We start from the raw sequence: 14,094 nt of genomic DNA, 5'->3' as shown, positions 1-14,094 counted from the left end.
ACGGATAAGCAGCGGAAATGCACGGAGGCGTGATGGCGGCAGCTGGCAAACGCGCCAGTACGGCTTAATCGCTGACAACCCTTACGATAAGCATCTTCAGTTAACTGCTCGGTAGTGCACGTGGCCTAGCGCAGTTGCATGCGTACTGCACGCGTTTAATAGGCGAGAACCCTAATGCGCCGCGCCGCCATTCCTGCTGCCCCTTTTTTGCGCGAGACCGCTAAGTGCGCCTCATAGACGCGTTGCCTTCGCGGACGAAACCAGCTAGGAACTAAGTGCGCATCACGAACCCTTTCATGATAAATGCGTGCGTACGATATAGCAACAGTAAAGTGACGGCGTCAGCTTAGTTGGCGATGTGCTGCACACAACTAGAAACGATCGGCTTGACACGGCAGTAAATGCTGCGTATCGGCGCCGATTCGGCTATGTGTGTACGCATCGTTTACATGCGCACACGCATCGGGGAAAGCCGGACGAGTCGTCCGCACTTCCGCCACAGTCTTTATGTTCCGCGTCATCGTTTACAAACGATTCATGCGAGATAGCCGTAATCTACTCCGCGCTTTGCTGTTATCAGCGGCGCTCATCACGAGAAGCAAAAATGGCGGTTGGCACGTACCAAGGAGGTTAAAAAAAAATGCTGGAGTGGCGATTATTGCGCAGTAGTGAAGCCGTGCCCACCAAAAGATGGCGGCTGAGCCCGCCATCTTACTAGGGGCACGATAAACCATCGCCGTTTGGCGAAGGAAAGCGAGCGTTTTCCACGCACGCCAGAGTTGTTTATTATGGCAACTTTTACGGGTCAAATATTGCTGCAAGTGTGTCTTTGTGTAACTAGTTTTCATAAGTAAGCCTCAATGTTGTGGCAAATTTTCTTGGACATCAATCGTGAATACTCCTCTCGACGGGTTACTTTTGTCGGCGACAACGATCTTTTATTTTGTAATTAACATAGTATTTACACTAAGAGATCAAAGCCATTTGATCTCCAAGTAGGCACCACCAGAAAAGAGCATGTTTCCGAGCTCTTTGGTGGGCAAAAGCTGGCTTCACTTTCGCTGGCAAGGCGTTTCGAGAGCTTCCACTCCAGAATTTTTTTTAAACCTCCTTGGCACGTACGTAGTTAAGCGGGATTCGCGGCAGGCACCGAATGTATTTGCGAGAGCCTGGGAGCGCACCAAAATGCCTGATAATTGTACTGGGAGACATTAAAGCTATTTCGGACGTGGCTGTGGCGATTTGACCACTTGAGCAGAATAAAAAAGCATGAATTTGTTTTTTCGGACTGCCCGATGTTTCGGACGATTTAGCGGTCCCTAGGGAGTCCGAAAAATCGGCAGTTGACTTGAACTGCAGCACTAGTACACATGTCCAGAATTCTTTACAGATGCCTCCAAGTCTCACACTTTTGTGTCCTACGCAGCGGTCGATCCGTCTTTTTCAGGTGTAGGCATTCTGCACCCCAAAGTAAGCATCTTCACAGCAGAGGCATATGTAACATTTGCGGCCATCAAACATATCAAAGAATTAAAACTACAAAATGCAGTGATATAAACCGATTCCTTAAGCGTGGTAAAAAGCTATGAAAACTTAAAAAGCGCAAGGTCCCTGTCCCGGTCTCACTCTACTCACCTTTATGCACGGTCTATACACCCAAACAGCATGTTGTAGCGTGCTGGGTGCCAGGGCACCATGAGATCCAAGACAACATCTTGGCGAACCAGCTAGCTGTATCCGTCCACGAAAACACTGCCAATGCATCCATAGCTATTCCTGCACTACACCTAAAACCCTTCGTTAACCCTTTGTAGGGCATTTTCGATGAAGGCGAAAATGTTTGAGGCCCGTGTACTTAGATTCAGGTGCACGTTAAAGAACCCCAGGTGGTCGAAATTTCCGGAGCCCTTCACTACGGCGTCTCTCATAATCATATCTTGGTTTTGGGACGTTAAACCCCAGATATTATTATTATTATTAACCCTTTGTAGGGCAGTGGGACTCATGTATCCCACTTTTACAGCGAAACCTGTTATGAGATCATTCCAGCGGCCGTTTATGGCGCCGTAGTTGTCCCCCGCCGCCGCTGCTGACCGTAACCACTATCGCTCGAAATAAAAAAAAAAACGAAATAAGAAAAAGAAATTCAGGATGGAACGAGGTTCGAACCTAGGCCCTCTGCGTGGGAGCCCAGTATTCAACCTTTGAGCCATGCCGGTGCTTGAAACTGCTTTGCAAAAAGGTCCTATACAGGCTTCATGTCGGGAAGGAACCACATTAACATATGCAATATAGCGTGGTAGAAGAGCAAAATAAGCACCAGGCGTCGCACAACGCGAATTCTGTAACCAGGCGTCACACAATGCGAATTGCGCAACGAGAAGGTTGTTGAATGCTTCCAACCCATTACAAAGGGCTCCGCCATAATTCTTCATCGTCATCAGGCACAGCATCAACAAAGTGCGCATAATGCCTTACATGTGTTTAGCAGGTACCACGGCTCTCCGTAGAGTGAAGAAAGATGGCAAAATGCCTGCTTTCCTACTTCTCAAAAATTACAATGATTTAGAGCGTAGTGGTTTCCTCGCAAGTGCACTTGTATTGGTTGCCAAGAAAGCCCATAAGCGCATGATCCATTTCCTCGGGGTCTCAGTAAAGTTCTTCGCCCCCCCCCCCCCCTCTCTCCCACGTCAACGTATGTTATACAGCATGGCGGGAGAGGGAAATAGCGACCGGGCGTCACCCAATGCAAATGACATAACTGGTGGGCCGTTCAAAGCTTCCAACCCATTACAAAGGGCTGAGCCATAATTCTTCATCGTCATCAGTCGTCGCGTCAACGAAGTGCACATAATGTCTTACGTGTAGCTGGTGCCTCGCTTCTCCGCAGAATGACGGATAATGGCTTAGTAGGTGCTTCCCAACTTCACAAAAATTGTGATCTGTGGCGTAGTGGGTACCTTGCTAGTGTACTTGTATTAGTAGCCCCAAGAGAGCTTACAAGGGGCTCTAGAAACGCCGCTCTTTCAGCTTTCGCTGTGACTGTGCTGCGGTTTCAGCGCAGGCCTGGCGTTTTTTCTTTCCAATTCCTGTTCCAATTTTTTAGATCGAAACCACTCAATCGATTTCTTTCAGACATGTAGTGTGACTGCGTGGATGTTCTAGAAAGTGGTTTTGTTGTTTTCATGGTACTCGCAAGGTGCCAGCACATATCCGTGTTCCTAACGAACGATTCCACTTGCACGGGCTGTATCCTTTTTTTTTTCATCAGATTTTGGCACGCTCTCCACCCGATTCAGCATGAGCGGTGAGCTTGAAAAGCTTATTTCATACTGAGGAGTTCGTAAATGTGCTATTATAGTGGTTTTATTCATTCCTACCCATACAGTTTCCTAAAAAATGTGTGCAATGCAAAGTGGACAACCTATTAGTGATATATTTTCGAAAGCGTAGCTAGTCAAACATTGTCTGCTGCTGATTGCAGTATCCAATTTTCGTTCTGCTTCACGCAAGAAAATTTCTTCCTTTGGAGGAAGCTGTAGTTGAGCTTCCTCCACAGACAAAAATTTGGCAGGCATGCCCAGTACCCACATCTACTGCTCAAGTGCCGTTAGCAAGTGGATGTACAATGGACATTTAGTTGAGGTTTTTGTGATAGAGACTAGGTGTTTGTAGGATTTCTCCTTTGTGGTTTGTAAGGCAGCAGCAAGTTCGCATAAGAAAATAAAAGTACTTTTTTTTTCTGAAATGGCTGTCAGTGGTCAGTGGGACACATAGTCTTAGTTTTTCAGGTACACTCATAGGGCAGTGGGACACATATGCCCCACTTTTTTCTCGAAAACCGTTAACAATAGGGAGCTGAAATGGTGTACATATTATAAGAAGCTGATAGAAACGACAGTGCCGCCCTCGATAGGTGGCATGCATTGTTCTTAACTTTATGCCCCACAAAGCGTTAAACGAAAGCTCAGGGCTTATTGGCAGAGCTCATGGGATAGGCACACACAAAATAAACTACACGTTGTCCAGCCATATCTTGGTAACTGGCCACCAGTATTGAAGTCACGCCACACAGAAGTAGCACTTACCAGGCTAAAAACAGGGCTCACATACAGTACACATGCATACCTTCTGTCTGGAGGTGATCCACCAGTGTGCGAGAAATGTTGTGAACCACTAACCGTGCTTCACATTTTAATCCAATGTAGAGAATTACACTGTTAGAAGAAAGCATTTTCAATTACCCTACTGACAGCAAATACCTCTTCAACCGTCGATGTTCATAGATAGGGGACAGATTTTTAAATATCAGTCACTGTTTGCGTTTTTTAAAGATGTCTGCAGTTTTCATGTCATTTACCCAGGAAATCCGTAGCACGACCTCTGAACAGGGGTCGCTGCTGCGGTGGCTACATTAAAGAGCACCTGCCTTGCGACGCTTGGACTCAAGGGCCGTTGATGAGGTATTCGTGCTTAGATCATATCCCCATCATTTTATTATCACGAACGCTTGTCATTGATCCTCACTGCACACAGTTCACGTCACTGTCATGATTTTAAATACTTATATGTTGTACCCGCCTTTAGCGTGCAGAGTTTTAAGGCCCTTATACAGGCACTTACCATAATCATTGTTCACATCTTTCATCCCACGACCTGGCACTCTTTGTCCATCAAATGGCCCTTGTGCCATAAAACACTATATATATATATATCTCTTAGCATGGTCGTCCTTAATGTGATAGCGGCATCATATTCCTGCAGAAGTTCTGGGTGATGTTCAAACCGCTGGAGCTGATGCTTGGGCCTGTTTCCAGCTACAGTGCAGTATGTGCATGACATAACACCTGGCGTCTTGGCCATCAGTGGTGTAGCGTAAGGTCCTGCACTACGAAAGTGGATGAGCACTGGGTGCTAGTTGTTTTTCTTGTGTCCTTCAGTTATACCAACGGCATCCAACCTGATGGGTCTCCAGGTCGGTCTTCAGCGCACCAGTTGTCGGAGCAACTCGAGAACAAGGCAGTTGCACTGATTTCCCGTGACAGAGGATGGCCAATATTAGTGTACATTTCTTGAACGACCGAGCCAAATATTGTCTCCACTTCACATAGGTCAAACTCTTGACACGTCTGATGTCTACCCTTCAGTAATTGTCTGAGCCGATTAAAACACTTATCTTTGAATGTTGAAGATGATCCTCTTGCGCTTCATCAACTGTGGCCACATTGCGGTCGCGCATCATGTTAATAATGCTCCGTTCTATGGCAGGACCCTCTACGGTATGCACCTCTGGCACCTTCAGATCTTGAATATCAACGTTGATGGGCTCAATGTGGCCACAGCGCGTGATGTTTGCCCTTTGGGATTGGTAACTGTGTGGGTGGTTCGACCCACTGAATGTAAATATGTCCAAATCTTCATGTCCAGTGTGAGGCAGAGATAGCTGCTGCGACAAGTCTTCGCGGACAAAGGTTCATTGGCTGCTGGTGTCAAGCAGCATATTCAAGCAAAAAACAGCGCGATAAACATGAGCGCTGTCTGTGCCCCCCTCTGTCCCTGTCTTCTTGCGCTGTTTTTCATTTCAATATGTGTAAAAACCAACTGGCCCACCAACAAGTGTTGGTCAAGCAACAGCCGCACTGGCACGCGGCCCTGGTGCGGGCGCCCACACTTTGGCTGTTCGGACCAACACAGATGATGACTGCTTGCAGAAGCTGTTGTTACCTGCTTTCCTTGTTGTGTTGCCGTCTCTCGGGATTCATCTCTCTCAGAAGTAGTCGATTGTGGACTATGGTTTTCTATTCAGCCCCAAATATTGCACATTGCAGAAATGTGACGTCCTGAGCATCGGTTACACTTGACTCAGACTGCGGTTCAGCACCTGCAAGGATTGTATTCATGCTTCACTCACTTGAAGGAGCAATGCTTTCCGGAAAGCCATTGGCCCTTTTCCTCCGCCAATGGTGTGTGGCCTGGCAATTGCATGCCACAAGTCTTGGGATGCTGTAGAGGGGACACACAGCCTGTCCAAGCCTTGACGTAGCACCTGGCGGTACGACTGTGCTGCCAGCGGAGAGCAGAGGCAGTATTGAGATGCCTGTTGCCTTGTAGTTTGCTGATGGTATCCCTGAAGTGGGTTCTTTTTGTGATGATCGAGGGCCAGTGCTGCCAGATGGCGCCAAGACGAGCTCTATAGATTTTCTGAAAAGCCTGTAGATCCATTAAAAAGCACTGATGACAAATTTAACTTACTGAACTAGTAATTAATTTAATTATTTTAGTTTGTAAACACATATACAAACGTGCTATATAAAAATGTAATTATCAAAGCATGGTGATATATCACCTTTATGCGGAAGCACGGTGGCGGAGACCGAGAATGCACGCCTCTGAGATTTGCCAAAGCTCCATCTTGGAGGGCAGAAAGCCTGCTATGCACTTCGTGTGCTGCAGAGTCGCAGACACACCTTGACATCGGGGGACGCGACCACCATTTGCTAATGATGGATAGATCAGCCGTGGGGGACACGGGGGCTAGAAGTTGAAGGAAGGCAAAAGGGAAGCATGAGACAAGCACGTCTCACCTTGTACGCTCAAGTGCGTGTCTAATGTACTTAAACCTGTTTAAGCGCGCTTATCTTTATCAATCTTCTAGGTTGGGAAGAACATTTCGGCAGACACCGGCCGGACGTGAGAGGGGGTTGGGAGAGGATGCAAATGTTGCTGCTGAAACAAGCAATGGGACAAATCTAGTAACTTTGCAAAAGTCAGTAGATTTTTCTTTTTATCCGGGAATCAGTAGGTAGCCAAGATAATCGGTAGATCTACTGAAAAATCGGTATTCGAGCGCAGTGCCATCACCACTGCGCTCGACTCTCCTCCCTGCATTCCCATTCAGCTTGAACAGGATTGCCTTCACTTGCTGTTCTCTCGATTGCACTGTAGAGCATGTGACATCTGTCATAGGCTCTACAGTGCCAGATAACTGTCAGTGCCAGATACCTGTGCCAGATGACCTGGCACAGGCTTGCTAGGTCATCTGGCAATGCGTGCATCGGCACGTGGTGCAGAACAACCATGCACACTGCCGGCAGCCTGCGAAGGCTGTCCAAACAGCCGGTCATGAACGGGATTTGCGAGTACAGATCCCGCAGCCTTGATGCTTGTGACAATGACTCGATCGGTTAAATGGCAAGCAGACTGTCTGTGTGATCATCGATGACGAGATCCTTCAGGTCATACTGTTCAGTGAGCACCTTCAAGGCAGTATTGTAGTGTGCTCCAGTGCGACGCATTCCTTCGATGACCCGCTTTGCAGAGCTGGCTAAGGAAGTCTTCAAGCACTTAAAGATCTTCAATGTCCGCAATATCAGGGTGCGTGTGAATGGTCACCTCGTAGTGCTCCCAAAACTCCTACCACACACTGTTTTCTCAACTGAAGACGGGTGCTTGAAGCTTTGATAAGGCGACTCGCAGGCCCAGCGCTCATGGCCTATTGTGATCAGCAGCTGCCATAGAATTGCTGGATCCATTGCTACTCCCCACGTGCTTCTACTAGTTGGCTTCGATGACGGTGTCACCAGCCGGTGCCACCAGCCGGTGCACGCTCGTTCAGCGCAGGCTGAAACCTGCCGACGGCTTTGGTGATCTTATCCTGGTAATCCATAGTACCCGTAATTTCTTCGTCCAGCCCTTCACCATCAAGAAGGTCGGCAATCTGTTTGTTCAGTTTGGCAAGAGCTGTGTTCTTGTTGCAAAGGCCGCCGATTCTTTCCTGCAGGAGGATCTCGCTGGCCTCGGAAAGGAGTTGGGTAGTGGTAACGCTAAAGCCCCTCCATGCGTTTTCCGCCGGCTAGGTTAAGTAGCGCCAACTCGTCCGCCCCCTCTCCCTTTACACCGGTTCCCCGCCTAGCGGAAGCCGAAGGGCCGCCATGATGTTTCTGCTGTTTTTCCGGTTGATGCACCTGCCCCATGCCCGCCCACGCCCTCGCCGACGCAGAAACACCGGGGAGAGTATTTCCGCAGCGCGTTAAAAACGTGCGGCCGGTGCGGCCCTCTGGCGGGGGTCTGGCCGTTGCCAGGCGAGCGAGACCGGCGAGACGCGTAGACGCGGTGGCTCCGGCCATCGTATCGATAGTATGCGCTCCCCTTCTGCGGTAGTGTTATGTTATTTCGGCAGAGTAAAAAGCTGGGCTTGGTGTTCCCTGACTACTAACACATACAGTGCGATGGAGTTAGGAGAGGCTAGGATAGACGCACATCTTCATTATCTTTGTTTGTTGCTGGCGTGCATGCTTTTTGTTGACATTCGACCGTCAGTTCGGGTTGCATATCGTGCTTTAATTGTGGTGTTAATTCTAATGCGGCCGCACTGCTCGCGCTGAGCTTACAAGAGTGCTCCCTACCTCTAGGCCGCACACCTTGATTTAACAGCACTAACATTGCTTCATTTCGTTGTTGCTGCAAGAATAAATTCTGCGTGAACAAAGCAGTACAAAAGCGTGTACTGTCGGCGCAGAGCATTACGACGTTCGGCGACGAGTATGGCGAGTAGGAACAAGGTTCTGTCTTCGGGAGAAGAAGCGGTGCGGCGGGAAATATGATGTGAATTTGCTAGAGCATGGGCCCAACGACGACGGGCCGACCCCGAGTTTCGAGTGAGGGAGGCGTGTCGCGGCAACTGCATGACAAAACTCATCGGGAAGAGAGACGTCGGCCGCCCAGCAACGAAGGGAAGCCGATCCTGGCTTGCGAGTGGCCAAAGCAGGAGCTCACGGACCGTTTAGCGGCGTCATATTATCATCGCTGTATCGACAGCTAAAATAGTACTTAGTAAAAAAGGCACCCCAAAGCCAAGGAAAAGGCACCAGCTCCGCAGTTTCATCAGTCTTCGCGACGCCAAGTCAGTGAAGCTGTGCTAAATTTTACCCATGAATGTTGCATTTGTGCCCTGTGACGTGAAGCTGATGCAGTCCTGCAGCTCGTGCAGTTACTGCGTCATCGCAATGCCCACTGAATACATTGTAATAACAAAAGGAAACATGGCACTGCCGCAGAACCCAACGACGGTCGGAGTGCCGCCGCGGCCGCGTCTTCGTCGCCTAGGCAACCGCGAACGCCGCGCGCGGAGCATCTCTGTGTACCACGTGACTTTTTTTAACGCGCGGCCGAAATACTCTCCCGAAACACCGAGCGGAAACTCGCTCGGCGGCAGGCAGTTTACGACGAACCTCAAAACAACAACACTTAGAAACGGAGAAGCAAATGTGTGCTTTCTCGCGTGTGCACATGCGTGCGCAGAAACAAGATGGAAGGAAAAAGCGGAAGGAAGTGGCTCAAAAACTCCCTTCCGAAAGCTCCGGAACCGGAAGTGGGCGTTGTCGTCGAACAATAGATGGCGGTACTTAAAAAAGCGGCAGTAGACGCGATGGAGGGGCTTTAGGTAACGCGACGGACGCCTCGATGCCTGCGCAACTTGTCCATTCTCGGTACCAGGTGTGGGCAGCAGTCGTGTAAAGAAGAGACCGACACTCGTGTTGCCCTGATCTTCTGTTTATTGCACGCTCACGAGCAGCCCCATATCACCCTCTACCCTGGTTCATCTGCGAGACGCGTTCCCCACCATTGTATTCTCACAATAGACCCAACACCACATAGGCGGCGACTACCGGGGGGGGGGGGGGGGGTTCGGCCCGGCCGGCTTCATGGGGGCAGAGCCCCCCCCCCCTCCCGGTGCGCCAACGCGGGGTATTTTTATGAGTTTGGCTTGGGTCCCCGTCCATTGACAACGGACTGTTGGCCGTCCTGTCCGGCAGCTACTTCACTGGGGGCTGTTTATGGCCACCTCCTTTTCCTTTTAGGCCTTTAAAATTTGCATGAGGGCGAAACATCAGTGGAAAATGGCCCTCAAGCGGATTTGTAGGTGCAGAATATGTTGTGTTAGCTATGGCAAGTTAAAAGAAATCTTGAACCTCGTAGCGACTGGTTTTCAGAAAACAAAAATGCTTCTCAGAATACAAAGCATCTCCGACACAGTCAGTTAGTGAATGCTTTCGCACAGACCTGCTCGTCAATAATAAAGTGTAATTTCTCGGTTGTATCAAATGGGTGCCCTTTGACATGCCTGGCTATAAAAGGGCCGAGAAAAGATGGCACGCGTTCTTTATTTATCGGTACAGAGTTATGCTACCGGTTTGGTCACCGAGGAGCAACTCAATTACTCGTCCAGAAAACAACCTTTGGTGGAAAAATCCATAACCGCAGGTTCGCACAAGGTGTAATGGTAGCAAATGATATTTGCTACGATCTGAGAATTATTGTTCGCCATCTTAAATTGAATTCACTGGCATATTTAACCCATATATGCCCAGTGTTCTACATATAGGACGCTTCTTTGATGCACTCTAACATCGCTATTTCTTTAGCTGATGACTAGCGCCTCCTACAGCACATCAAGCAGGCCTCATTCTAAACGTGTGCAAGCCTAGACATTGCTTGCTTTTCTTGCTGCCACGTGCCGACCGCTTTCTCATGGCAAACGCGTGCTTTGTGTGAAAGACATCGTGGAGAGGAAGAAGTGCACGTGAAATGCCGGCCAGTTTCTCCAGGCAAACGCGTGCTTTGTATGAAGTCATGGAGAGGAACGAGTGCAATGTCGGTGTGCACGTGAAATGTTTCAAGGCTTACCACACCCGCACATAGCAACCCTAATGTCCAGAGACCTATATGTATAGGATGGCTTGAAAAACAGTGTTGCCTTTACCTGGCAGTAAATAAAGAACTCGTGCCTTCTTTTGAAAGTAGAAGTATACTTGTTGTGAAAACAGATATTTGTTTTGTCACTTTTTCTGACTTTGGGCATATATGGGTTAAAACTTCCTGTGCCAGCTAGCCCACTCTCCTGTCTAGAGCATGTCTTAACAAAGTAAGCAAAGCATGACAATAAAAAACTTCGGCCGATCTCACGCATTGTCAGAATTGGTTTTATGCGAAGCAGTCATCAAGTAGCAGCCTATGCGGCAGTTTTTGCTTTGAGCCAAGCGTTAAGAGATGGATCGACGTCTTTGTGCAAGCTGAAAAATAAATCTGGAGTCTCCCGCTAGAGATCTTCATAATGATACCGTGGTGCCGGCACCTAAGAGACTAAAGTTATATTAAATTCTTTAATTTGGAAGTGGGACTTGCTCCCTTTCTCTTTACACACATACACTATACATATACACGCACGCGCGCGCGTGCACGCACACACACCTGCACGCACACACGCACACACACACGCGCACACACACACACACACACATATATATATGGGGAGAGTGAGAGCGATTTGGAAGAGCATGTTGTGCGGTCCCTGCCCCCTCCGGGAAAATGAAAACTCCGCCTATGACCCAACACCTAGAGAGAGAGAAAGCAAGAAGAGGAAAGGCAGGGAGGTTAACCAGACGAAAGTCCAGTTTGCTACCCTGCGCTGGAGATAAGGGAATGGGGAATAGAAAGAGGAAGAGAGAGAGAAGGAGAGCACTGAACGTGCAAAGGAGTACAATCAGTCACTGAGGCTGGAGCTTCTCTGACCTACGTGACATCAGCGCTCTGACATTCCATTGGGGAATCGCGGCATTTGAAAGGGCCATGGGCGAGCTGTGGTGATTACTGAAGCGCTGAAAACACTGGATCGACAATCTCCAGCAGTTGCGGGGCAGTTCGGGCTGTCGGAATGTTTAGCTTGTTCAAAAGCATGAGTATGGTGTCCAGAAGAGAGCGAAGCATCGCAGCAATGTCCTGGTCTTTCTCGGGCATGTTGTGGGGAACCAGTGCTGTCGTTGACTCGGTCAGTGTCTGCTGCGACCATTGGAGTCGCTGTGGATTGTGCTGTGGCTTTGGCTGTTGCTGTGGTTCTGGCTGTGGCTCTGGCTGCAGCTTTGGTAATGCCGGCCATGCTTCAGAGTTCATGTGTTCTGGTGCGGTCTTGTCCTGAGAAATCGACTCGGACGTGTCTGGTCTAGAAGTAAAGGAGGAGGTGTCACCTGTGAACTGCGATTCACAGAGTTCCTTGAACCTCTACGGCGTCGCTTTCTGACGACAGCAACAGCTTCCCGACGAGACGAACGGTCTCGCACCATCTGCTTTAGGATCTCGTTTTCCTTCTGTTTCTTGGGGCACTCATTTGACGAAGCGTCATGGGACCCCAGGCAATTGCGGCACTTGAGGACCGTGGCATCGCAGGAGTCTGCAGCATGTGGTTCGGCGCAGCGCGAGCAAATTATCGTGCTCTGACACACGGCGCTTACGTGTCCAAACCTCATACATTTGTGGCATTGCAGTGGCCTTGGAATGAACGGTCGTACAGGATGCCGAAAGTGGCCTACCTTGACATGCGAGGGCAGAGATTCACCCTTGAATGTTAGTTTTAAACAGCGAGATGAGCCCATGCGCGACATATGTATTACTATAGGGATGCCATCTACTGCTGGTTTCACCAGACTTGGCAAGTCTGTGCTGGAAAGAGAGACGTCCACATCGTAGATGACACCAGTAGTGGTACCATTGCCCAGTGGGATGTAGGAGCGAACTTTTATGCCATCAAGTGCCGTTATTTTACTCAATGTGCTCAGTGCAGTCTCATGTGCAACGTCGACAGCCAGGACATTTTTTCGTGAGTTGACTCTCACGTCCGTTACTTCATTTGGCACCGCCGCTTCGAGAAGCACCGAGACCGACTGTCTGTTGAGTTGTCTCAGGTTGTCGGTAGCGAGTTCTGGTACGAAAATAATCGTACTGACTGCGGTCTCTCGAGTAGACTTCAGAGTTGACTTGCCTGAAGAAAAGGGGGATCCGGTGTTTCTTCGCTTTGCCTTGCGGCTTCGTACGAGCTGAAAGTCGTCATCGGACCAGTCCTCATTGCTGAGCGAGTGGACACTGGTTTCATCGCTGTCCGCAGCACTATGGAGCCCAGTGCGCTTCCTGGAGACCGCGGCCGCTGACGCTGCCATTCCCGGCAGGGGTGCGGGGACGTCTATACTCGCACCGGTGCAAGAAACGAGGCGGAGATCCAGCAGTGCAGGCAGAAATATTAAGAAACTAGCGGATCGGTAGTCACAAGCGTTCTGCTGCTGATGATGATGATGTCGCTTCTCGACCCAACACCTAAATTACTTTTATAGAATGCTCCCTAAAACACACCATCGCTTAAAATTGTATTTTCCCCCTATGTGTGGTGAATAAGCTGTAAAATAGAATCCTGAAATTTAAAGAGACGCTTATTTGGCTTATGTTGAGATGTCTGTGACACACTAAGATGGTCCAAGAAAAAAAAAAGAGAAAAGCAGATATGCTTGAGAAGCATAACAATTTTCAAAAAGAAAGCAGAGTGCAAGCAATTCACATTTTAATAGGGAAAAAGAAGAAATACCATTGGATTATATTGGGTGGTGCTTGGGCTTGACCTGATGGCATGTTGGCAGGAAATAGAACAAACAAGGGTGGTGCAGATGCCGATGGTGAGAAATGAGAGCATCCTCAAGATGTGCTTCGTTAAGGCTGTGCACAATTCTGTGGTACCGTAAGTATGCATGAAAATGAACTAAGAGTCACTGTGAACGATGCATAATTGAGTGAATGTGGTTCACAGGCAACATTATTGAACACATTTCACTGGTGCTGTCATATACAGATTGTCGCGTGTAACTTGTGCCAAGGCACAATGAATGGCAGGTCAAAAGCAAATTGAATTGAGTAGGCACTATTTGGGCTAGCCTATGGTCGCTCAAGCTGTTTTTTATTTACCCTTTAATTAACTAGTTAATTATGTTTAATTGCCCTACGTTTTTGTTATTGGCTTAATGCCTGCAGTATGACATGCATAAAACCACCGATTGAATTGTTTTTGCGCAATACGTCTTGCATGGTCCTTTTTTTTCCGCATCGAAAAGAAGGCCCACGAAATGTGAGAGAATATGTCGGCGGCCCTGGACAAGTGGCAGAGTGTTTAATGGTGGCCGGAATCCAGGCTTTTGTCGGCTGCTGGCTGAGCCCTGTACTTGCGTGCTCAGTACTTGCGTGTCACACGAATTCCTTTCGTATACCTAGGACAGAGCT

At 48.7% G+C, this 14,094-nt stretch overlaps 1 protein-coding gene across 1 annotated transcript in view; it reads left to right on the top strand.

Annotated features, from left to right (window-relative positions):
* The window catches only part of LOC119388327 (run domain Beclin-1-interacting and cysteine-rich domain-containing protein), a gene marked incomplete in the record, with an annotated part of 358,140 nt that overhangs the window by 155,000 nt on the left and 189,046 nt on the right, over positions 1 to 14,094 (top strand).

Source organism: Rhipicephalus sanguineus, chromosome 3 (assembly GCF_013339695.2).
Source record: "Rhipicephalus sanguineus isolate Rsan-2018 chromosome 3, BIME_Rsan_1.4, whole genome shotgun sequence".
NCBI classification, from domain to species: Eukaryota; Metazoa; Arthropoda; class Arachnida; order Ixodida; family Ixodidae; genus Rhipicephalus; species Rhipicephalus sanguineus.
Note: the sequence above shows the minus strand (reverse complement) of the source record. Positions and strands in the feature narration are given on the sequence as shown.